Below are 25,173 nucleotides of genomic sequence, written 5' to 3'. Positions count from 1 at the left end.
GGTCGTCCAGAAATGAGCAAGAGCATTTCATATATTTACACCCTTGAAACAAGGGAAAAGAAAACGCACGTTCCCAGGTCTGGTTGGCTGGTTACGTCCCTTCCAGGACACCTAACCGGCTCGTCCAATCACCAGGAGGAAGGGCAACTCAAGGAGGATGCCAGGATCCAAGATGGCGTCCTAGCCCCATCCGGTAGTTTCCTTATCCTCTCCCTGCGGGGCCACGCCCCTGTCGTACGCCGTTCCTACTCGTCCAATCACTGAGAGGAAAGGCGGGTCAAAGCCGGCGCCCGCGAGAAACATGGCGACCGTAGAGCGTTGTAGGACTCAGGTGTTTCGTCAGCGTGAAGTGTCTTGGAAACTATGTTTCCTTATAAGCCGAGCGCCCTAGTGCCTATTTGTGACAAGAAGTGCTGAATGTTAAAGGCGAGGCGGGCGCCCTGCTTCGGGTTTCGGTTTGAGGCTGAGAGCAGAGGAGTACGCTGGTCCTGGATCCAGGACGCGGATTGCGGGGGTGGGGCAGCAGCTTGTCCCCTTCCCCCCAGTTTCCACAATACCTGCGAATGTCAACGTGGCCAGAGCTGTCTACCCGTATAGCCTCAGCTGAGTAAACGTGTCTCGAGTTTTTTATTCCTCTCAGTCATGAGGAATGGAAGCATCAGTTTAGCAGAGGAAATGTTTGGGACTAAAAAGAGGGGGGGAAAAAATCTAAGCCTGTTCCAAGAAATGAAGTAAAAGCCACCGAGTACCGTGACAACCTTGTTCCTGTACCCTTTCTGGGATATGAACTCATCCCAATTATAATGAAACTGGCATGGTAGACTATAATATGCCTACCTGGCATATTTAGGGATGAAAAATGCATATTACAGTCAAGTGAAAAAACTACCACCTAACAGTTGAGAATTGTGTTGTATTTGGTGGCTCTTCTGAGGACTTAAGATCGGAAGAGAGCCTCTCAGATCTCCCTGAGGGACTACTGAAGAGGTAAGGGAGGAGCTAAGATACACAGGAGTTTTGTAATAAAACCGGCGAAGTTCATGAATTTAGTGCTTTTTTATGTATGGGAAAATGCAAGAGTGTGGGCTCTTTGCAATTATCTTTTTGATAATGGGCTCCCATGGTGTCTCGGACCATGGAGAATCTGCCTGCAATGTGGGAGACCGGGTTCGATCCTTGGGTTGGAAAGATTCCCTGGAGAAGGGAATGGCACCCCACTTTAGTATTCTTACCTGGAAAATTCTATGGGTAGAGGAACCTGGTGGGCTGCAAGTCCATGGGACCTCAAAGAGTTGGACATGACTGAGCAATAATTTAGCTATTACAGCTATAGTGTATTATAGCTGTAGTCCTTCTAGGGCTGTCTAGAAACAATATGCTGTGCTTTTCTCCGTCGTGATTCCCCTCTGAGTGCATAGTTGGGGTAGTTACAGTAATTGATGGCTGCAACATCCTTTGTTACTGACATGGCAGCATTTTTCCTACACGCAACTGTTTAAAATTTTTCCGTGTTTGGACCCTGGAAGCTGAACAAGACAGGGTCCAAGCCCCATCAACCTAAGACCACCTGGAATAAACCTGTAGTACAGCAAAGTCAGATCTCTTGATAAAATTATAATGAAGGACACTGCATACCAGAGACATTATGGGACATATAACTGAACAAAAGAATGAGGTAGGGTTGTAGGATTGTGGAGACGTGAAATTTAGATGAAATACAAATGAAATATTGCGTAGACAAAGCAGAGCAGAGTTTTCTAAAGTGATCAACATCAGCCCTAAGACAACAAAACGGACCCATGGTCTTGTTTTTATTAAAATGTCCAGAAACACCCTTTCTGAAGCTTTATCCCTGGAAGGTGAATTGTTTCATTCTTACTGATAAAATGTAAAGCACAAGGTTTTCCAGAGGCTCTGATTTTAGACAACAGAGTTTCTCCGTAAGAAAGCAGTAGTCACTTAAAGAAGAAAGTTAACATGATTCTTCACAGATGTAGCATTCATTGGTAGAAATATTGTTTTCCTATTTACTTTATTTGTATCTGATTTTCCTGCACAGTGAATAGTCATGCAGATCTTAACTTTCTGAGACAGAGCTAATTTTTAATTAACAGAAATGTTGATGATGTACAGGAAGATATCCTGAGGGTTTCATCCATGGGGAAGTTTTAAATCTTTTCTGTTGCAAAGCAAGAGGTAAACTCACAAACCACAGGAAATTACACATCCATGGATGAATAAAATGTCCATCATGAGGAGGACATTGGCCTATTCAATCACAAGAACCTAAGTAATATCAAATGAAGCTTACTTACTAACCCAGTGGTTCCTCACTTCTGAATTCCAGTTCATAAAGAAGCTAACAGGCACTGAAGTGGGTCATGACTCTTGGGATGTAATGCCCAGTTTTATGTTTTAGTAGTACAAGTTCGTCCAATACTCCAAATGCCTGGATGGAATATTTTTGGTCTGTCTGTTCTGTTTAACAACCAAGGAGGTAGTGTTGGTTTCTGTGCCAATACAGACTGGTCCAGTGTCAAGAAATTACTTGGGAAAATATGGTGATTGATAGATCAAGGGGATTGGCATTTGCAAACTATTATACATAGAATGGATAAATAATAAGCACCTACTGTATCGCACAGGGATCTACATTCAATATCCTGTGGTAAGCTATAATCTATAATGATATATATATTCTTTCATTTCTACTATATTTTAATATAGTTTATTATATAAACTATAATGAATATATGTCATAGTTTACCACAGGATATTGAAAAAATATATGTATTTTTTTCATTATAGTTTGCCATAGGATATTAAATATAGTTCCCTGTGCTATACAGTAGGACCTCATTATTATACATACACACACACATACATACAAACACACATGTGTAACAGAATTGCTTTGCTGTGCAGCAGAAATTAACATTAAATCAACTATACTGAAATTTCAAAAAAATACTTGGGGAAACATATCATAACATAGTAAGGCCACAGCAAAGCTGGAGGCTTTTGTTGCCCCTGAGTATTAGAAGTTGACAAAAGGTGTCATGATCTAAAGTAGACCATTAAACTCACTTTCTGTGGGAGATAGAATATTTTGTTGCATAGAAGGCTCACTAACACCAGGATTAAATATGCACTCTCACATTATATTACAGGATTGGACCCAGTATTGAAAGAGAACATTAGCTATGTACTGCATGGTGCTCTGGAAATAACTGAATAAATACAGAATGAACTGATAAGCTAATAAGCCTTCAAATCCAGAACAAGCTCGCGGAGCAGGTAAAAGCAGCTGAATTCTTGAGTGTGATCATAGATGGGAACGCTGGTATCTCTTCCAAAGAAAATCTCCCCCTTTGTGTGCTGTTTTCACCAGAGTAAGGAAGGTAAGTGGAGCTTTGTTAATATCTAATTGACTTTGTAGAGGCTGTTGACACGACAGAATCTCCCAACCTAACGCTTCTTGTAGAGAAGAGCAGCCTGGGGTTTACCAAAGGAATTATTGTGGGGTTTTGATGATCAGAAGGTGATCTCATGAGTGGCCAGCTGGAAGAATTTGTTCTTGGCTTCTAAGCTACAGGAGCTGGACTCAGCTATTATTTGGTCCTGTGCAGTGTAGTCAGTCACTAACTTCTAGACACTATGGCCAAAGTCATCACGGTACCACTAAAAGCATTCTCAAAGCACTTTGCATCTCACCTGGGTTTGATGCAGGCATCCCTGAATGAATGGGGTGAATACTGGGAGGAGGAAGAGAAGTGGGACGTTGTGATTTATAAGGAAAATATTTATTTGGTCATTCAGATGGCTAAAACTTGGAATTTCCTAAATGCTGAGAGTGATAAAGGTGTCTTTTTTTTTTTTTTTCTTTTTAATTTAGCTGTATTTGTTACAACTTTTAAAGGTGTCTCTTGTTATGTTAATAAGATGATTTTTAAAAGTAGTATGGGGGCTGGTTGCCTGGAGAACCAACTCTGTGATTAGAGGGTTGGAGCTTTCAGTCCCATCCTTTGATTTTCAGGAAGAGGGGGAAAGGATCTGAGATTGAATTAGTTGCCATCGTTTCCTATGCCAGCATTAATACAACCTTCTTCATTATGGTCACTATTTTAGCCACTATACCTGTCTATGTCCCACCTGGGGGTGGAAAGGATCAGAATCTGTCAGAGGCATTCTGGAAGGAAGCAAGAGCTTTGACTGCCCCTAACAGGTATTCCTCAGGACACCTAATATGCCTAAGGTCTTGGATGACTTTGACATATATTTACACTGACAGTTCAGTTCAGTTCAGTTGCTCAGTCGTGTCTGACTCTTTGCGACCCCATGAACCGCAGCACTCCAGGCCTCCCTGTCCATCACCAACGCCCGGAGTTTACTCAGACTCGTGTCCATCCAACCATCTCATCCTCTATCATCCCCTTCTCCTCCTGCCTTCAATCTTGCTCAGCATCAGGGTCTTTTCAAATGAGTCAGCTCTTCGCATCAGATGGCCAAAGTATTGGAGTTTCAGCTTCAGCATCAGTCCTTCCAGTGAATATTCAGGACTGATTTCCTTTAGGATGGACTGGTTGGATCTCCTTGCAGTCCAAGGGACTCTCAAGAGTCTTCTCCAACACCACAGTTCCAAAGCATCAATTTTTCAGCACTCAGCTTTCTTTATAGTCCAACTCTCTCATCCATATATGACTACTGGAAAAACCATAGCTAGTATTTTTGTTGGCAAAGTAATGTCTCTGTTTTTTAATAAGCTGTCTTGGTTGGTCATAACTTTCCTTCCAAGGAGTAAGCATCTTTTAATTTCATGGCTGCAGTCACCATCTGCAGTGATTTTGGAGCCCAAGAAAATAAAGTCTGTTTGCACTGTTTCCCCATTTATTTGCCATGAAGTAATGGGACCAGATGCCATGATCTTAGTTTTCTGAATGTTGAGTTTTTAAGCCAACTTTTTCACTCTCCTCTTTCACTTTCATCAAGAGACTCTTTAGTTCTTCGCTTTCTGCCATTAGCGTGGTATCATCTGCATATCTGAGGTTATTGATATTTCTCCTGGCAATCTTGATTCCAGTTTGTGCTTCATCCAGCACAGCATTTCGCATGAGGTACTCTGCATATAAGTTAAGTAAGCAGGGTGACAGTATACAGCCTTGACGTATTCCTTTCCCAATTTAGAACCAGTCTGTTGTTTCATGTCCAGTTCTAACTGTTGCTTCTTGATCTGCATGCAGTCTCAGGAGGCAGGTAAGGTGATCTGGTATTCCCATCTCTTGAAGAGTTTTCCACAGTTTGTTGTGATCCACACATCGAAAAAGCAAGAGAGTTCCAGAAAAACATTTACTTCTGCTTTATTGACACTGACAGTGGCTGGAATGTTTTCTGAGTTGCTGAAATATATGGGTACTGGGAACTTGCCTCAGGGCAAATGTGTCTGCTGAGCATGTTTCTGAGATTTGCTCTCTGTTTTATAAGATTGTTTTAGGAAATTCCCTGTGGTCTAGTGTTTAAGGCACAGCACTTTCACTACTGTGGCTGAGTTCAATCCCTGATCAGGGATCTAAGATCTCACAAGCTGCATGGTGCAACCAGGAGAAAAAAAAATTGTTTTAAAAAGAATTTCCAGTGTAAATGGAGTTTGTACTTATACCAGAAGAAGTAGTGTTACCAGCAAAGTGGCAATACCTTTGCTTTTGTGCTCCCAAAGAAAATAATTCAGTCAACAGACAGCACAGTTTTAAGCAGCCAGAATTATATTTTTAAAAAAGCAAAAGTATGCTTCTAGAAAAGGAGAGCAGGCCAAATGGATAGTGTGGGTTTTTTAGAGTGGTGATCCTTCCCTGTGTCCTGTGTTATTTAACAAGTTGATTGACAGCTTTAAGTTATATAACTTTTCTCCTAGTATGCAGGCGCTTACCCATAAGCACCCAAGTGAGACCCATTTGCAAAGAAATAGAGGAAAACAATAGAAAGGAAAGACTAGAGATATCCTCAAGAAAATTACAGATACCAAGGGAACATTTCATGCAAAAATGGGCACAATAAAGGACAGAAATTGTATAGACCTAACAGAAGCAGAAGATACCAAGAAGAGGTGACAAGAATACACAGAAGAACTATACAAATATGACCCAGATAACCACATGGTGGGATCACTAACCTAGAGCCAGACCTCCTGAAATGAGAAGTCAAATAGGCCTTAGGATGCATCACTACGAACAAACCTAGTGGAGGTGATGGAACTCCAGCTGAGCTATTTCAGATCCTAAAAGATGATGCTGTTATAATGCTGCAGTCAATATGCCAGTAAATTTGGAAAACTCAGCAGTGGCCACAGGACTGGAAAAGGTCAGTTTTCATTCAAAGAAAGCCAATGCCAAAGAATGTTCAAACTGCTGCACAATTGGATTCATCCCACTCGTGAGAAAAGTAATGCTCAAAATTCTCCAAGCTAGGCTTCAATAGTATGTAAACTGAGAACTTTCAGATGTTCCAGCTGGATTTACAAAAGGTAGAGGAACCAGAGATCAAGTTGCCAACATCAACTGGATCATCAAAAAAGCAAGAGAATTTCAGAAGAACATCTACTTCTGCTTCATTGACCACACTAAAGCCTTTGAGTGTGCAGATCACAACAGACTGGAAAATTCTGAAAGAGATGGGAATACCAGACCACCTTACCTGCCTCCTGAGAAATATATATGCAGGTCAATTAGAACTGGACATGGAACAACGAACTGGTTCCAAATTGGGAAAGGAGTGCGTCAGGCTGTATTTTATTACCCTGCTTATTTAACTTATATGCAGAGTACATCATGTGAAATGCTGTGATGGATGAAGCACAAGCTGGAATCAAGATCGCTGGGAGGAATATCAATAACCTCAGATACGAAGATGACACCACCCTTATGGCAGAAAGTGAAGAAGAGCTAAAGAGCCTCTTGCTGAAAGTGAAAGAGGAGAATGAAAAGTTGGCTTAAAACTCAACATTCAAAAAACGAAGATCATAGCATCTGGTCCCATCACTTCATGTCAAATAGATGGGGAAACAATGGAAACAGTGACAGACTTCATTTTCTTGGGCTCCAAAATCACTGCAGATGGTGACTGCAGCCATGAAATTAAAAGACACTTGCTCCTTAGAAGAAAAGCTATAACACACCTAGACAGCATATTAAAAAGCAGAGATGTCACTTTACCGACAAAAGTCCATATAATCAAAGCTATTGTTTTTCCAGTTGTCATGTATGGATGTGAGAGTTGGACCATAAAGAAAGCTGAGCACTGAAGAATTGATGCTTTTGAACTGTGTTGTTGGAGAATACTCCTGAATGTCCCTTGGACAGTAAGGAGATCAAACCAGTCAATTCTAAGGAAAATCAACCCTGAATATTCATTAGAAGGATTGATGCTGAAGTTGAAGCTCAAATATTTTGGCCACTTGATGTGAAGAGCTGACTCATTGGGAAAGGTTCTGATGCAGTGAAAGATTGAGGGCAGAAGAAGATGCGGGCCACAGATGATGAGATAGTTAGTTAGTTAGCGTCACTGACTCAATGGACAAGACTTTGAGCAAAGTGGGAGATCGTGAAGGACAAGGAAGCCTGGTGTGCCATAGTCCATGGGGTCACAAAGAGTCAGACATGACTTAGTGATTGAACAACAACAAAAGTAGAGGGTTGGTTGGGATACTAGAACAAGGCTGGTGCTCCTATATCAGTGGACAGGGTCACTTCTGAAAAAGTAAAAGGACAGAGGCACATGGGATGGCCTTCAGCTCCAGCAAGAATACTCATGTTATCTTGGCTGGCTTGATATCTCAATATCGGAGTTCTGTGACCTACTGTGTCCTCTGATTGATTTCTTATGAGACAAATGTCCCATGAGGTGGGGAAATTACTCCAATAGGAGACTGTATATGGTTGTCAAAAGACAGTTTTATCATGTTCCCAATACTTACTGTCTGAATCTGGGCATGCCACTTGCCTTCTCTAAATCTCAGGTTCCCTTGTGGTAAAATAAGGATGAAAAACATCAACTTCCAAGGACTGTTAGGTCTAAAAGGAATAATCTATATGAGAAGTCAGCAAACTTTTTTTTTGTAAAGGGCGTTATAGTAAATGTATTGGATTTTGTGGCCATAGAATCTCAGCCACAATTGTTGATCTCATTTGTTTTAGTGGAAAAGCTGCCATAGGTAACACAAAAATGAATGGATGTGGCTCTGCTCCAATAAACTTTATTTACCAAAACAGGCAGTAGCTAGAATTGACCATCCTTTGCCAACCCCTTTGTATAGATAAAGTCCTTAACCTATCACAGAATCCATCTTCAGTTAGTCTCTGTAATAATGTATTCAATATTAAAGTGTGTGCCAGATGGATGTTCTAAGAGCTGTGGGCTTCCTTGTCTTCAGGTAAATAAAAAAGAGGCCAGATTCTTGCTGGACGCTGGATGGGAGGATTAGCAGACTAGTAGGAAGTCTTCCTTGATTTTGTGTTTTGCAAATGGGGACCTTTGAGGACTGGTTTTAGAATTCTTTTGACTTTAGAGTCTTTTCCTTTTCCTCATTCCTTTGTCTCCCCCCTCCTTTTTTTTTAATTGAAATATAGTTTGATTTACAATGTCGTGTTGATTTCTGCTGTGCAGCTAAGTGGTTTTGTTATACATACATGTACATTCTTCTTAAAATATTCTTTTCCATTATGGTTTATCACAGGATATTGAACATAATTCTCTGTGCTATACAGTAGGACCTTGTTGTTTATCCATTCTGTATATAATTGCTTACATCTGCTAACCCCAACCTCCCACTTCATCACCCCCAACCCCCATCCCCTGGGCAACCACAAGTCTATTCTCTATGTCCATGAGTCTGTTTCTGTTTCACAGACAGGTTCCTTTGTGTCACTTTAGATTCCATATATAAGTGGTATCATATGTGTCTTTCTCTGTATGGCTAACTTCATGTGGTATGGTAATCTCTAGTTGCATCCATGTGCTGCAAATGGGATTATTTTGTTCTTTTTATGGCTGAGTAGTGTTCCATTGTATATATGTACCACATCTTCTTTATCCCTTTATCTCTCCATGAACATACAGATTGTTTCCATGTTTTGACTATAGTGAATAGTGCTGCTGTGAACATATGGGTGCATGTATCTTTTTGGCTTAGAGTTTTGTCTGGATATATGCCCAGGAATGGGATTGCTGGATCATATGATAATTCTGTTTTTGGTTTTCTGAGGAACCTCCATACTGTTTTCCATAGTGACTTTACCAAGTTACATTCCCACCAACAATGTAGGAGGATTCCCTTTGCTCCACATCATCTCCAGCATTTGTTATTTGTAGAGTTTTTAACAATGGTCATTTTGACTGTATGGATCACAATAAACTGTGGAAAATTCTGAAAGAAATGGGAATACCAGACCACCTGACCTGTCTCTTAAGAAGCTTGTATGCAGGTCAGGAAGCAACAGTTAGAACTGGACATGGAACAACAGACTGGTTCCAAATAGGAAAAGGAGTACATCAAAGCTGTATATTGTCACCCTGCTTATTTAACTTATATGCAGAGTACATCATGAGAAACGCTGGGCTAGAGGAAGCACAGGCTGGAATCAAGATTGCTGGGAGAAATATCAGTAACCTCAGATATGCAGACAACACCACCCTTATGGTGGAAAGTGAAGAAGAATTAAAGAGCCTCTTGCTGAAAGTGAAAGAGGAGAGTGAAAAAGTTGGCTTAAAACTCAACATTCAGAAAACCAAGATCATGGCATCTGGTCCCATCATTTCATGGCAATTAGATGGGGAAACAGTGGAAACAGTGGCTGACTTTATTTTTGGGGCTCCCAAATCACTGCAGATGGTGACTGCAGCCATGAAATTAAAAGACGCTTACTCCTTGGAAGGAAACTTATGATCAACGTAGACAGCATATTAAAAAGCAGACATTACTTTGCCAACAAAGGTCTGTCTGGTCAAGGCTATGGTTTTTCCAGTAGTCATGTATGGATGTGAGAGTTGGATTATAAAGAAAGCTGAGTGCCGAAGAATTGATGCTTTTGAACTGTGGTATTGGAGAAGACTCTTGAGAGTCCCTTGGACTGCAAGGAGATCCAACCAGTCCATCCTAAAGGAGATCAGTCCTGGGTGTTCATTGGAAGGACTGATGTTGAAGCTGAAACTCCAATACTTTGGCCACCTGACGCGAAGAGCTGACTCATTTCAAAAGACCCTGATAAAAACAAACAAACAAACAAAAAAAAACAAAAACAAAAGACCCTGATGTTGGGAAAGATTGAAGGCGGAAGGAGAAGGGGACAACAGAGGATGAGATGGTTGGATGGCATCACCGACTCAGTGGACATGAGTTTAAGTAAACTCTGGGAGTTGGTGATGGACAGGGAGGCCTGGCGTGCTGTGGTTCATGGGGTCGCAGAGAGTCGGACATGACTGAGACTGAACTGAGCTGACTGTGAGTGGAGTGAGCCCATTCCTTTGTCTTGTCTCTACTTTCTGAGGGTTTGATGAAATGTCTAGTTAGTTTTTAATGTCTGCTATTAGATTATTAATTTTCAAGAGTTATTTCTTCTTAATTCCACCTGCATTTTTTAAAAAAATGTTGCTGTCTCATAGAAGCAATATCTTCTATTATCTCTCTTTGATATTAATCAAAACTTCCTTTTTAAAATGTATTTATTTTTTTAATTGAAGGATAATTGCTTTACAGAATTTTGTTGTTTTCTGTCAAACCTCAACATGAATCAGACATAGGTATACATATATGCCCCCCCAACCCAGAACCTCCCTCCCATCTCTCTCCCCATCTATATCTAGGTTGATACAGACCCCCTGTTTGAGTTCCCTGAGACATACAGCAAATTCCCATTAGGTATCTATTTTATATACGGTAATGTAAGTTTCCATGTTACTCTCTCCATACATCTTACCCTCTCCTCCCCTCTCCCTATGTCCATAAGTCTGTTTATGTTTGTTTCTCCATTGCTGCCCTGCAAATAAATTCTTTCGTACCATCTTTCTAGATTCTATATACATGTGTTAGTATTTGATACTTATCTTTTTCTTTCTGACTGACTTCACTCTGTATAATAGACTCTAGGTTCATCCACCTCATTAGAACTGACTCAAATGCATTTCTTTTTATGGCTGAGTAATTTTCCACTGTGTATCTGTACCACAACTTCTTTATCCATCCATCTGTCAGTGGACATCTAGGTTGCTTCCATATTCTAGCTATTGTAAATAGTGCTGCAATGAACATTGTGGTACATGTGTCTTTTTCAATTTTGGTTTCCTCAGGATATATGCCTAGGAGTGGGATTGCTGGGTCATATGGTGGTTTTATTCGTACTTTTAAAGGAATCTCTATACTGTCTTCCATAATGGCTGTATCAATTTACGTTCCCACTGATAGTGCAAGAGGGCTCCCTCTTCTCCACAGAGGGAGGGCTCCCTCTCCAGCAGTTTTTGTTTGTAGACTTTCTGATGATGGCCATTCTTATTGGTGTGAGGTGATATCTCCTTGTAATTTTGATTTGCGTTTCTCTAATAATGAGCAATGTTGAGCATCTTTTCATGTGTTTGTTAGCCATCCGTATGTCTTCTTTGGAGAAATGTCTGTTTAGGTCTTTTCCTCACTTTTTGATTGGGTTGTTTTTTTTTTCTGGTATTGACTGGTAAAAGCTCAATATGTTGAACTTATAAATTGATACAGCCTTCATGGAAGACAGTATGGAGATTTCTTGAAAAGCTAGGAATAAAACCACCATATGAGCCAGCAGTCCCACTCCTAGGCATATATCCTGAGGAAACCAAAATTGAAAAAGACACATGTACCACAGTGTTCATTGCAGCACTATTTACAACGTCTATAACATGGAAGCAACCTATATATTCACTGACAGATGAACAATAGATGTCCTAGATGTCCATTGACACTACATTTTGGAAATTAATCTTTTGTCAGTTGCTTCATTTGCTATTATTTTCTCCCGTTCTGAGGGTTGTCTTTTCACCTTGCTTATAGTTTGCTTTGCTGTGCAAAAGCTTTTAAGTTTAATCAGGTCCCGTTTGTATACTTTTGTTTTTATTTCCATTACTCTAGGAGGTGGGTCATAGAGGGTCTTGCTTTGATTTATGTCATCGAGTGTTCTGCCTATGTTTTCCTGTAAGGAGTATAATGTCATCTGCAAACAGTGAGTGTTTTGCTTCTTCTTTTCCAGTTTGGATTCCTTTCACTTCTTTTTCTTCTCTGATTGCTATAGCTAGGACTTCCAAAACTACATTGAATAATAGTGTTGAAAGTGGACACCCTTGTCTTGTTCCTGATCTTAGGGGGAATGCTTTCTGTTTTTCACCATTGAGAATAATGTTTGCTGTGGGCTTATCATATATGGCCTTGACTATGTTGAGGTAAGTCCCTTCTATGCCCATTTTTTGAAGAGGTTTAATCATAAATGGGTGCTGAATTTTGTCAAAGGCTCTTTCTGCATCTATTGAGATGATCATATGGTTTTTATCTTTCAGTTTGCTAACATGTTGTATCACACTGATTGATTTGCATATATTGAAGAATCCTTGCATCCCTGGAATAAACTGAACTTGATCATGGTGTATGAGCTTTTCATATGTTGTTGAATTCTGTTTGCTAGAATTTTGTTGAGGATTTTTGCATTCATGTTCATCAGTGATATGGGCCTGTAGTTTTAACTAATTTAATTATTCAAAATTTCCTTAAAAAATTTTTTTTTCTTTTCTGTGGATAGTTTCTGTTTCTTCCAATTCACTTTTTCCTGTTGATTTGTTTTGTTCTTTACCCTTATATTCCAGCTAATAGATATCAGTTGGCAGGCTATTAGATATATAAATCTGGAGTGAAGGAAATATGAACTTCGTCTACCTTATTTAGCTATTGTGACTATGAAATGATATAACGATATAATTTGTTTAGCACAAAGCCGGGAATATAATTAGAATTCAAATGTTAGATGTTACTTTTATTTTACTATTTAGTGATTGTATGCAGCACATGGGTGAACATAATTTAAATATTCCTTTATTGTTATGAAGAACTAAAGTGTCTCTTGGTGAATGTGAGAAAGGAGCGTGAAAAAGTTGGCTTAAAACTAAACATTCAGAAAACTAAGATCATGGCATCTAGTCCCATCTCTTGATGGCAAATAGATGGGGAAACAATGGAAACAGTGACAGACTTCATTTTCTTGGGCTCCAAAATCACTGCAGATGGTGACTGCAGCCATGAAATTAGAAGACACTTGCTCCTTGGAAGAAAAGCTATGACAAACCTAGATAGTGTATTAAAAAGCAGAGACATTACTTTGCCAACAAAGGTTCATCTAGTCAAAGCTATGGTTTTTCCAGTAGTCGTGTATGGATCTGAGAGTTGGACTATAAAGAAAGCTGAGTGCTAAAGAACTGAAGCTTTGGAACTGTAGTGTTGGAGAAGACTCTTGAGAGTCCCTTGGGCAGCAAGGAGATCCAACCAGTCCATCCTAAAGGAGATCAGTCCTGGGTGTTCATTGGAAGGACTGATGCTGAAGCTGAAACTCCAATATTTTGGCCACCTGATGTGAAGAACTGACTCATTGGAAAATACCCTGATGCTGGGAAGGATTGAAGGTGGGAGGAGAAGGGGATGACAGAAAATGAGATGGTTGGATGGCATTGCTAACTCGATGGACATGAGTCTGAGCAAGCTCTGGGAGATGGTAAAGGGCAGGGAAGCCTGGCGTGCTTCAGTCCATGGGGTCGCAAAGAGGTGAACATGACTGAGTGACGGAACTGAACTTGCTGTTATAAGTACTGGACATTTTTCTCACTTTTTAGTGTTGTATAAACAGGAGTGAACACCTTGAAAACAGCTTTGTTCATATATTTAAAACTTTTTTATGGGAAATTACAAAAGTAGAGAATGGGATATAAAGAATTCCTGTGTACCCATCACCTAATTTGAATAATTACCCATTTATGCTCAGTCATTCAAACATATTCATGTTTAATGCAAAATTTTGTTTTATTGATAAGAATACAGTCATCCCTTGGTATCCATGGAGGATTGGTTCCAGGACCTCCATAGATACCAAAATCCACAAAGGCTCAAGTATATAAAATGTATATAAAAAGTATATAAAATGACTTACTGTTTACATGTAACCTACACACATCTTCCTGTGTGTATACTTGAAGTTATCCCTAGATTACTCATAATACATAATACAATATAAAAGCTATATTAATAGTTGTAAATACAGTTGACCTGGGTTTGAACTGCAAGTGTCCACTTATATTCAGATTTTTTTAATAGTAAATACTTCAGTACTACATGATCCACAGTTGGTTGAATCTATAACTGGTGACCTTGAATGTAGAAGACTCATGGATATAGAGGGCCAACTCTTTCTGTTTCCACTGTTCAGAGGGTTGGCACCCCAAACCCTAGTGTTGTGGAAGGGTCAACTGGGTCAACTGCTCTAAATAGTTTACAGCATATGGCAAATTCAAGTTTTCCTTTTCAAACTTTCTGGAATTTTGTTTTCCCTGAATATTTTTGATCTGAGATTGGTTGACTCCGAAGAATGTGAAACCTGCAGATATGTCGTACTGATGGTATACAGACTCTATACCAGTGCTGTCCAATAGAAACATAATGTAAACCACAAATATTAATACAAGCCACATTTATAATTAAAAATGTTGCTTAAATGTGATTTAAACTTTTCTACTAGTTCCATTTCACAAAGAGAAAAGAAATAGGTGAAGTCAATTTTAATGATACATTTTCTTTTTTTCAATATATCCAAAATATTATTTTAATAGATGCCCCATATGCAAATTATTAATGACATATTTCACTTTTTCTTTTTGGTATTAAGTCTTCAAAATCCAGTGTGTATTATACATTTACAGCACACTACAATGGGACTATGTACATAGTGGCTTTCATATGAGAATATATAAATACACCCACTAAATATGATTATTCTGAAGCAAGTTTTAGACATTGTATCCATATATTCATAAGCACTTCAGTATGTATTACCACTAATAGTATTCACATTAAAAATTTTCCTTAGTATAAATTTCTAGAAATTAGATTGTTGGATTGCTCATTTAAAATCTTACAGCATATTACCCATAATTTTCCAGAAAGTTGACACCAATTTACACGCCATCAGGAGTGCTTGATAGGGCCCACATCACTTCATACAGTGTATTTTTATTCCTGACTAGGTTTCTGAAATCCAGAGAAAGGCAGTGAGACTTTCATCCTGAAGAAAGGTCAAGTTCTAAGATGATTCAGAGGTTAGTTTTAGGCAGATAAGAACAAAGGACCAAAACCAGGGGCCTCTTGGAATATTGCTTTGTTTTTCTTTTCTTTTTAAGGAAAGAATAGGGCAAAGGAAAAAAGATAGTGGGGAGGTAGAAATAAAGCAGACAGACTCTGGGTAAAGATGTCTGATAGAAAACCAACATCTAATTGCATTCCTTCCTGACACTCCAGTAAAAGTACAATGAGGCTCTGCCTAGATACTTGGCAATCCTTGTTTATCATCTCATTTTTGAGCGTGGATGTTGGTGGATAGGATGAAAAGCTGATGTAAGTTCTAAGTTCTTGACTCAAGTTTCACTATTGAGTGATCTAACTGGGGAACTCCAAATGTCAGCACATTTTGTCCTTTTTCCTGGGCTGCTTGGATTTCCCATAATGGAAAACTTTTCCAAAGTCCTGTCTGGAGGGAGAGTTACACAGAACCCGAGGGATGGACTTGAGATCTAAACAGTGTGTGTGCTCTGTCTGATTCTCTAAATCCTGCTGTTCTGGGTATGATACCTCCAACTTCAGCTGTGACTTGTGCTGTCCAGTCCTCTGCCTGTGTTTGGGAGAGATAATCATTCTTTAGCAAAGTAGGAGAAGGGATTAGGGAGCTACATTCTTAAACAGCTTTAAACTGTTTTAACCTTTTAACCGTCTTTATTTTATACCCACGAACTCAGCTTCCAGCTGTACGTGATACCATGAACTCCTGAACTTTTTAAAGATGCTACTGTTTAAACAGGTTGATTCTCAATTTCCTCATTGAGTTAGGATTAGGCTTTCTTGGATAGCTAAGCCATTAACCCTGGTCCATCAGCTTTTCAGGTGCCAAAGCTGTTGCCATTTTCTCTTCTCCTCTTTCCCATAGTTGTGGATTTGTGCTGGTACAATGCAGAGTTAACTCTCTCTGATGCATTCACTGCTCAGTTAATGGCAACCCCATATTTCTAGTTGCTTAGGCTAAAAGTTTAGAATAATCCTAGACTCCTCCTCTCTCTCACCCCACGTATTAATAAATACAACAGCAAATCTTGGGGCTCTGACTATTGCTCAGAGTCTCTAGCACTACCAGCCTGGTCCTTGCCACTAGCATCTTTTGTCTGTATGTTTCTAATAGACTACCAGTTGATTTTCCTGTTTCTGTCTTTGCCCCTTTCACTTTATTTTTATTGCTGCAGCTAGAGAGTAAACCCTCTAAACCAGAAGCCAGATGTCCCTCCTTTGTTTAAAACCACCTAACGACTCTATCTTGCACAGTCTGTTTCCTGTTAACTCTCTGAGCCCATTTCCCACATCGTCTAGTTGTTCGTTCTCCTCCAGTCACTCTGGCCTCTTTCTGTGCCTTGAATGCGCTCCTACTTGCATATGCTATTTCCTTTGCTTAGTGTGCTCTTCTGCCAAATAATTTCAAATGGCTGACTCCTTCACTTCCTTCAAGTCTTTGTTCAAATGTCACCTTATCAGACAAGACTTGCCTGACTTGTGTGAAGTAGCAATCCCTGCACTCCCTATCCCCTTTACTGTGCCTCATTTTTCTCTGGATTAGTTGTAATCCCCTGCACAATATGTACTTAGTGTCTGTTTCCTCCAGTAATGTCAGTTCCATGAGAGAAGGGACTTTTTTTAATTGGTGTAGCCACAGCATCAAGAACAGGAACTGGTTCAAAACAACAAAATTCTGTAAAGCAATTATCCTTCAATTAAACAAAAAAAAAAAGAACAGGATCTGGTTCAGAGGATACTCACAGTATTAGCTGAACAAGTGGATGACTATATTAAAAGAAACTGAGGTATAGAAAGCATCTAAGAAGTGTAGGCCAGGGTCACTCAGCATCTAATAGAAGAACTGGGATTCAAACCAGATTTGTGTGATATCAGTGCCTGAATTATTAATCTTTTTGTTTGATATTTGGGAAGAATTTTTAATGAGGTGTGAAAGTGCTAATGAAATAAGTAATGAAATGCTATAAAAGAAGTAGATATAAAGTTGTAACTCCAGTATGCTCTTAACTATGTGAAAACATGTAGAGGAAAAGATCCAGAAGTAAAGATACCAAATATAAAGCAGTGGGTTTCTGAGTGATTTAAAGTATATTTTAAAACTCTCTTGTTGTAGAAAATTGTGACATATACAAAGAAGACAGAACTATAGCAAACCTCCATGTACCCATCATCCCAGGCTCAAAGACAATCAAACCATGGGCCAGTCCTGTTCCATCTGCATTCTCCCTTCCATATTATTTTGAATCAGTTCACAAATGTGATGGTCAGTTTTATGTGTCACCATGGCTAGGCTATAGTCCTGTGTTATTTATTAATCTAAAGTGACTACAACCATAATCAGTTGTTTTTAAGTATAGGAAATTATCCTAGGTAATCTAGGTGAGGCTGTCCTGTGGGTTTCAGACTTGCCTCGATAGCCCCTACAATCATGTAAGTTACTAGCAAAAGCAATTTCTCATGAAATTGAAACTGTATGTATCAGTGTATCTCCTACTTGTTCTATTTCTTGGGTTAAATCCTAACTGCTATAATAGACATATCAGTTCATCTGAAATAGTTTAAAAAATTTCTAAATGGTAAAGATTTTTTTCTTTCAATTTTTATTGGAATATAGCTGCTTCACAGTTTTGTGTTAATTTCTGCTGTACACCAAAGTGAATCAGTTATGTGTATACATGTATTCCCTCTTTTTAAGATTTCCTTCCCATCTAGGTTATTGAGTAGAGTTCCCGGTGCTACGGAGGTTCTTATTGGTTATCTATTTTGTACGTAGAACTGCCAACATCCGCTGGATCATCGAAAAAGCAAGAGAGTTCCAGAAAACCATCTATTTCTGCTTTATTGACTATGCCAAAGCCTTTGACTGTGTAGATCATAATAAACTGTGGAAAATTCTGAAAGAGATGGGAATACCAGACCACCTGACCTGCCTCTTGAGAAACCTGTATGCAGGTCAGGAAGCAACAGTTAGAACTGGACATGGAACAACAGACTGGTTCCAAATAGGAAAAGGAGTATGTCAAGCCTGTATATTGTCACCCTGCTTATTTAACTTATATGCAAAGTACATCATGAGAAACGCTGGGCTGGAGGAAGCACAGGCTGGAATCAAGATTGCCGGGAGAAATATCAATAACCTCAGATATGCAGATGACACCACTCTTATGGCAGAAAGTGAAGAAGAATTAAAGAGCCTCTTGCTGAAAGTGAAAGAGGAGAGTGAAAATGTTGGCTTAAAACTCAACATTCAGAAAACAAAGATTATGGCATCTGGTCCCATCACTTCATGGCAAATAGATGGGGAAACGGTGGAAACTGGCTGGCTTTATTTTTCTGGGCTCCAAAATCACTGCAGATGGTGACTGCAGCCATGAAATTAAAAGACGCTTACTCCTTGGAAGGAAACTTATGACCAACCTAGATAGCATATTAAAAAACAGAGACAAAAAATAAAAAAATAAAAAGCAGAGACATTACTTTGCCAACAAAGGTCCATCTGGTCAAGGCTATGGTTTCTCCAGTGGTCATGTATGGATATGAAAGTTGGACTATAAAGAAAGCTGAGTGCCAAAGAATTCATGCTTTTGAACTGTGGTGCTGGAGAAGACTCTTGAGAGCCCCTTGGACTGCAAGGAGATCCAACCAGTCCATCCTAAAGGAGATCAGTCCTGGGTGTTCATTGGAAGGACTGATGTTGAAGCTGAAACTCCAAGACGTTGGCCACCTGATGTGAAGACCTGACTCATTGGAAAAGATCGTGATGCTGGGAAAGATTGAGAACAGGAGGAGAAGGGGACGGCAGAGGATAAGATGGTTGGATGGCATCACCGACTCGATGGACATGGGTTTTGGTGGACTCCGGGAGTTGGTGATGGACAGGGAGGCCTGGCGTGCTGAGATTCATGGGGTTGCAAAGAGTCAGACACGACTGAGCGACTGAACTGAACTGAATGTATATATGTCAATCCCAGTCTCCCAATTCCTCCAACTCCTCTTCCCACTTGATAACCATAAATTTGTTCTCTACATCTGTGACTCTTTCTGCTTTGCAAATAAGTTTATCTGTATCATTTTTCTATATTTCACATGTAAGTGATATTATACGATATTTGTTTTTCTTTTTCTGACTTACTTTACTTTGTATGACAGTCTCTGTGTGCATGCTAAGTTGTTTCAGTCATGTCTGACTCTGTGCGACCCTATGGACTGTAGCTTGCCAAGCTCCTCTATGGAGCCTGGAGATTGTCCAGGCGAGATTGTTCAGGAGTGGGTTGTCATGTCCTCTTCCAAGGGATCTTCCTGACCTAGGGATTGAATCTGAGTCTCCTGTCTCCTACATTGGCAGGCAAGTTATTTATCACTAGCGCCACCTGGGAAGCCCTTGACAATCTCTAGGTCCTTCCATATCTCTGCAAATGGCACTATTTCATTCCTTTTTATGGCTGAGTATTATTCTGTTCTATATGTTTACTGCATCTTTATCCATTTGTCTCTGTCAATAGACATTTAGGTTGCTTTCATGTCCTTGCTATTGTAAATCGTGCTGCAATGAACACTGGAGTACATGGGTCTTTTTGAATTATGGTTTTCCCTGGGTATAGCCCAGGAGTGTGATTGCTGGGTCTTATTTTTAATTTTTTAAGGAACCGCCATACTCTTTTCCATAGTGACTTTATCAATTTACATTCCCAACGGAGCAAGAGGGTTCCCTTTTCTTCACACCCTCTCCAGCATTTATTGTTTGTAGATTTTTTTTGATGATGGCCATTCTGACTGGTGTGAGGTGATACTTCTTGCAGTTTCTTTTTTCATTGTAGTTTTGATTTGCATTTTGGTAATAATTAGTGATGTTGAGTATCTTTTCATGTGTTTGTTGGCCATCTGTATACCTTCTTTGATGAAATGTCTATTTAAGTCTCTCACCCATTTTTAAATATTGAGCTGTTTGAGCTGTTTGTATATAAATCTCTTGTCAGTTGTTTCATTGGTAAATATTTTCTCCAGTTCTGAGGGTCATCTTTTCATTTGTTTATGATTTCCTTTGTCATGCAAAAGATTTAAAGTTTGATTTGGTCCCATTTGTTTATTTTTGTTTTTATTTTCATAGGTGGTAGGTAAACAGTAAGGATTATTTTTGAAGAAATCCACAATACCATTGTCTCACCTAAACAAAAATTAACAGAAAGTCCTTGATATTGCCAAATGTTTTAATTTCCAATTGTCTTGTTATTTTATAAAATTAAAAATATTTTTGAACTCTTAATTTTTTTTTCAGCACCTATAATTCGGGAGAAAAAAAGGGCATAACCAGGAAGAGTTTTCTCCATAGCTCCAGTAGGGGGCATTAGTGTCTCATATGTTTCAAGAGGAAAATTTTCTCTTCCAGCCTTAGTCTTTCAGCCCAGTGAGTGATTTAGCACCTGATAGACTTTTGGAAAATATTAGTGCGAGCGTGCTCAGTCATGTCTGACTCTTTGTGACCCAGTGGACTGTAGCCTGTCAGGCTCCTCTATCTATGGGATTCTCCAGGCAAGAATACTGGAGTAAGTTGCCATTTTCTTCTTTAGGGAATTTTCCCGAACCAGGGATAAAACTGATGTCTCCTGAGTCTCCTGCATTTCCTGCATTGGCAGGTAGATTCTTTTACCACTGAGTCACCTGGAAAGCCCTTGGTAAATGTATGATAAGTGAATAAATAAATGGGTGAAGGAAATACTTTTTTATACTTTTATTCATTGGCTATACTCTGTGCCAGGTACTAGCTGAGTGCTACATCTTCTGTTTTTAAAATTTTTAACAGGAGGCAGATATTATCTCCATTTTATACATGATAAAATCTAATGGTCAAAGAGATTGAAGGACTTTATGAACATCATAGAGATAGCAAATCCTGAGTTAGCCCAGATCTATAATTTTATTTTTAAATGTCATGTAGGACGTACAGAAAGTGTATGAATGGTTGAAAAAGGGAATACCTGTAACTACTACCCATTTGTAGAACCTCAGTGTCAGATATGGACCAACAGACTGCTTCCAAATTAGGAAAGGAGTACGTCAAGGCTGTATATTGTCACCCTGCTTATTTAACTTATGTGCAGAGTACATCATGAGAAACGCTGGGCTGGAAGAAGCACAAGCTGGAATTAAGATTGCCAGGAGAAATAGCAATAACCTCAAATATTCAGATGACACCACCCTTATGGCAGAAAGTGAAGAGGAACTAAAAAGCCTCTTGATGAAAGTGAAAGAGGAGAGTGAAAAAGTTGGCTTAAAGCTCAACATTCAGAAAACCAAGATCATGGCATCTGGTCCCATCATTTCATGGCAAATAGATGGGGAAACAATGGAAACAGTGAAAGACTTTAATTTTTTGGGCTCCCAAATCACTGCAGATGGTGACTGCAGCCATGAAATTAAAAGACACTTGCTCCTTGGAAGAGAAGCTATGACCAACCTAGATAGCATATTAAGAAGCAGAGACATTACTTTGCCAACAAAGGTTCATCTAGTCAAAGCTATGGTTTTTCCAGTAGTCATGTATGGATGTGAAAGTTGGACTATAAAGAAAGCTGAGTGCTGAAAAATTGATGCTTTTTAACTGTGTTGTTGGAGAAGACTCTTGAGAGTCCCTTGGGCAGCAAGGAGATCCAACCAGTCCATCCTAAAGGAGATCAGTCCTGGGTGTTCATTGGAAGGACTGATGCTGAAGCTGAAACTCCAGTATTTTGGCCATGGGATGCGAAGAACTGACTCATTTCAAAAGACCCTGATGCTGAGCAAGATTGAAGGCAGGAGGAGAAGGGGACGACAGAGGATGAGATGGCTGGATGGCATCACTGACTCGATGGACATGAGTTTGAACAGACGCTGAGAATCGGTGATGGACAGGGAAGCCTGGCATGCTGCAGTCCATGGGGTTGCAACACAACTGAGTGACTGAACTGAACTGAACTGTCACTCCATAAGTCCTGTTTTTATGGACTGTCTGCTTGTGTGCCCCCAGTAGTCATATGTTGAAACCATAACCCCCAATGTGGTGGTGTTGGGTATGGGACCTTTGGGAGGTAATTAGGGTTAGATGAGGTTATGAGGGGGGTTCACTAATCATGATGAGATGATTATAAAAAGAGAGAGCTCACTCTCCCTTTCTGTATAAGCACAGAGGAAAGGTCAGTGAGAAGGTAGCCATCTACAAAGCAGAGAACTCTCACCAGGCACTGAACTGACCAGCACCTTAATCTCGGACTTCTTAGCTTCCAGAAGAGTGAGAAAATAAACTTCTGTTGTTTAAGCCACCCAGTCTGTGGTAGTTTATTGTGGTAGCCCTAGCAGACTGAAATATCTGTTTATCTCTCCCCATACAAAAGGTACCAATTTTACTTTCTTTGTTTAGTTTTACCTGTTTTTGAGCTTCATATTAATGGAATTATTCTATCTACCTACCTAATGACTTGTTTTTTAACCTCAACATTATGTTTGTAAGATCCATCCATATTGAGTATATATTTGTGGTTCTTCTGTTTTAATGCTGTATGGTATTTTCTAGTACCAACATGTTACTATTTATTCTTCCATTTTATGAGATGGGAGTCTTGGTTGCTGGTAAGAACATTCCTAGGCATGTATCCTGATATACATTAGAACACATATCTCAAAGATATATACCTTGGCCTGGAATTTTCCGACCATCTGGTATGCGTGTCTTCAGCATTATTAGATAATAGCACAGGTTCCCAGAGTGGTTGCACTGACTTACATTCCCACCAGCAGTGAATGAGAATTCCATTTTTCTATACTTTCATTAACACTTGGTTTGTCAGACTTTTAAATTTGCCAGAATAATGGGTATATTGTGCTATCTTGTAGTTTTAATTTGCATTGCCCTGACCTGTTTAATGAAATTGAGCACCTTTTTATATTTATTGGACATTTAGATTTCTTCTTTTGTAAAATGTCTTTTCAAACCTTTTGCCCACTGAGAAAAACTAGGTCATCTGCCTTCTTCTCACTGATTTGTGGTTCTTCATACAATTAATCAGCTATATACTTTGCAGATACCTCTTCCCATTCTATGGCTTGTTTTTTCATTCTTAATGCTGTTTTTTGACAAGTAGAAGTTCTTAATCTAATGTGATCCATCATATCCAGTATTCTTTTATGGTTAATGCTTTTTGTGTAGTGTTTAAGAAACCCTTTTCTTATTCAAGATCTTACATTTTCCACCCTACATTATATTCTAAAGCTTTTGTAGGTTTATCTTTCACACTTACTACCTGGGGATGATGTTTTTCAAATCCTTATTTGTTTACTTGGCTGCATCAGGTCTTACTTTTGGCACACAGGATCTTCTTTGTGTCATGCAGGATCTTTTGTTGAGGCTCACAAACTCACTAGTTGTGGCGTGTCAGCTTACTTGCTCTGCAGCATGTGGCATCTCAGTTCCCCAACCAGGGATTGAACCCGTGTTCCCTGCATTGCAAGGCAGTCTTACCCCCTGGACCACGAGGAAAGTCCCTGGGAATGATTTTTGAAAATGTGAGAGGAAGGGTTGAATTTCCTTTATTTCTCCATGTGGAAATCCAGTTGTCCCACATTTTTCACTATTGCTCTGATGAGACACCTCTGTCATAAATCACACAACTATATATGAATAGGTATGTTGAACTACAAAATTCTAAAGTCAGATGCCCAACTGTCATGATATTGACTTTGTGAAGGGAAATATGATGGACATAATGTGATTTGCTTGCCGTCAAAGTGTGGAGTCCTAACCACTGGGCATCCAGGGAATTCCCCAATTTTTTTTTTTTTAATTTATTTGTTTTTTTCCAAATGTATTTTAGACTTAACCAGATTCTCAACTCACAGTCTCTATCTCCAGAAATACTTACTAGCTGGTGATGCTGGCGTGTTATTTTACCTTTGAGCCCGTGTTTTTCTTGCATGGTTATTATAAGGAGTAGGCATAATTTGTGACACCTAATCGTAGTTAGTGATTTATCATCAGTACACATTTCACATGTAAGCACTTGCCCTGTTTGTAGCTTAGGGGCTTGGAGTTCTGTAGTTATGTTAATTTTTTATGGCTGTGTGACAAGTAGCCACACACTCAGTGCCCTATAACAGCACCCATTTCTGACCTCGCAGTTCTGGAGGTCAGAAGTCTGGGTGGGTTCTCTGCTTAGAGACTCACAAGGCTGAAATGATTGGAGGCTCTGGGGAGATCTGCTTCCAAGTTCACTTAGGTTGGTGGCTGAACTCAACTCCTTGCAGTTGTAGGACTGAGGTCCTTCTTCCATGCTGGCTGTCAGCCAAGGGTTACTCTTAGTTCCTAGGGGCTGCCCTAAGGCCCTTTCCACCTAGCCTTCTCCATCTTCAAGTTAGCAACAGTCAAATCCTCCTAATGCTTTGAATATGACTTTCTTTCCTGGAGAAAATGAAATGGAAGTGAAAGTTGCTCACTTATGTCCAACTCTTTGTGACCCCATGGACTATACAGTCCATGGAATTCTCCAGGCCAGAATACGGAATGGGTAGCCTTTCCTTTCTCCAGGGGATCTTCCCAACCCAGGGATCGAACCCAGATCTCCCACATTGCAGGAGGATTCTTTACCATCAGAGTCACCAGGAAAGCCCAGGAATACTGGAGGGGGTAGCCTATCCCTTCTCCAGTGGATCTTTCCAACCCAGGAATCGAAGTGGGGTCTCCTGCATTGCAGGCAGATTCTTTACTAACTAAACTATCAGGGAAGCCTGGAGAAAACACTCTGCCTTTAAAGAAGTCATGGAAATTGTGAATT

At 39.6% G+C, this 25,173-nt stretch overlaps 1 long non-coding RNA gene across 1 annotated transcript; it reads left to right on the top strand.

Moving 5' to 3' along the window:
• Positions 1-166: 166 nt before the first annotated feature.
• Positions 167-18,487, top strand: LOC133046214 (uncharacterized). Its single transcript, XR_009690436.1, has 3 exons — positions 167-987; positions 3,171-3,401; positions 18,147-18,487. It is a non-coding gene; the product is annotated as an uncharacterized LOC133046214 (long non-coding RNA).
• The last annotated feature ends 6,686 nt before the right edge of the window (positions 18,488-25,173 follow it).

This window comes from Dama dama, chromosome 24 (assembly GCF_033118175.1).
Source record: "Dama dama isolate Ldn47 chromosome 24, ASM3311817v1, whole genome shotgun sequence".
Lineage (NCBI taxonomy): Eukaryota > Metazoa > Chordata > Mammalia > Artiodactyla > Cervidae > Dama > Dama dama.
The sequence above is the reverse complement of the archived record's forward strand: the minus strand, read 5'-3'. Positions and strand labels throughout refer to the sequence as shown.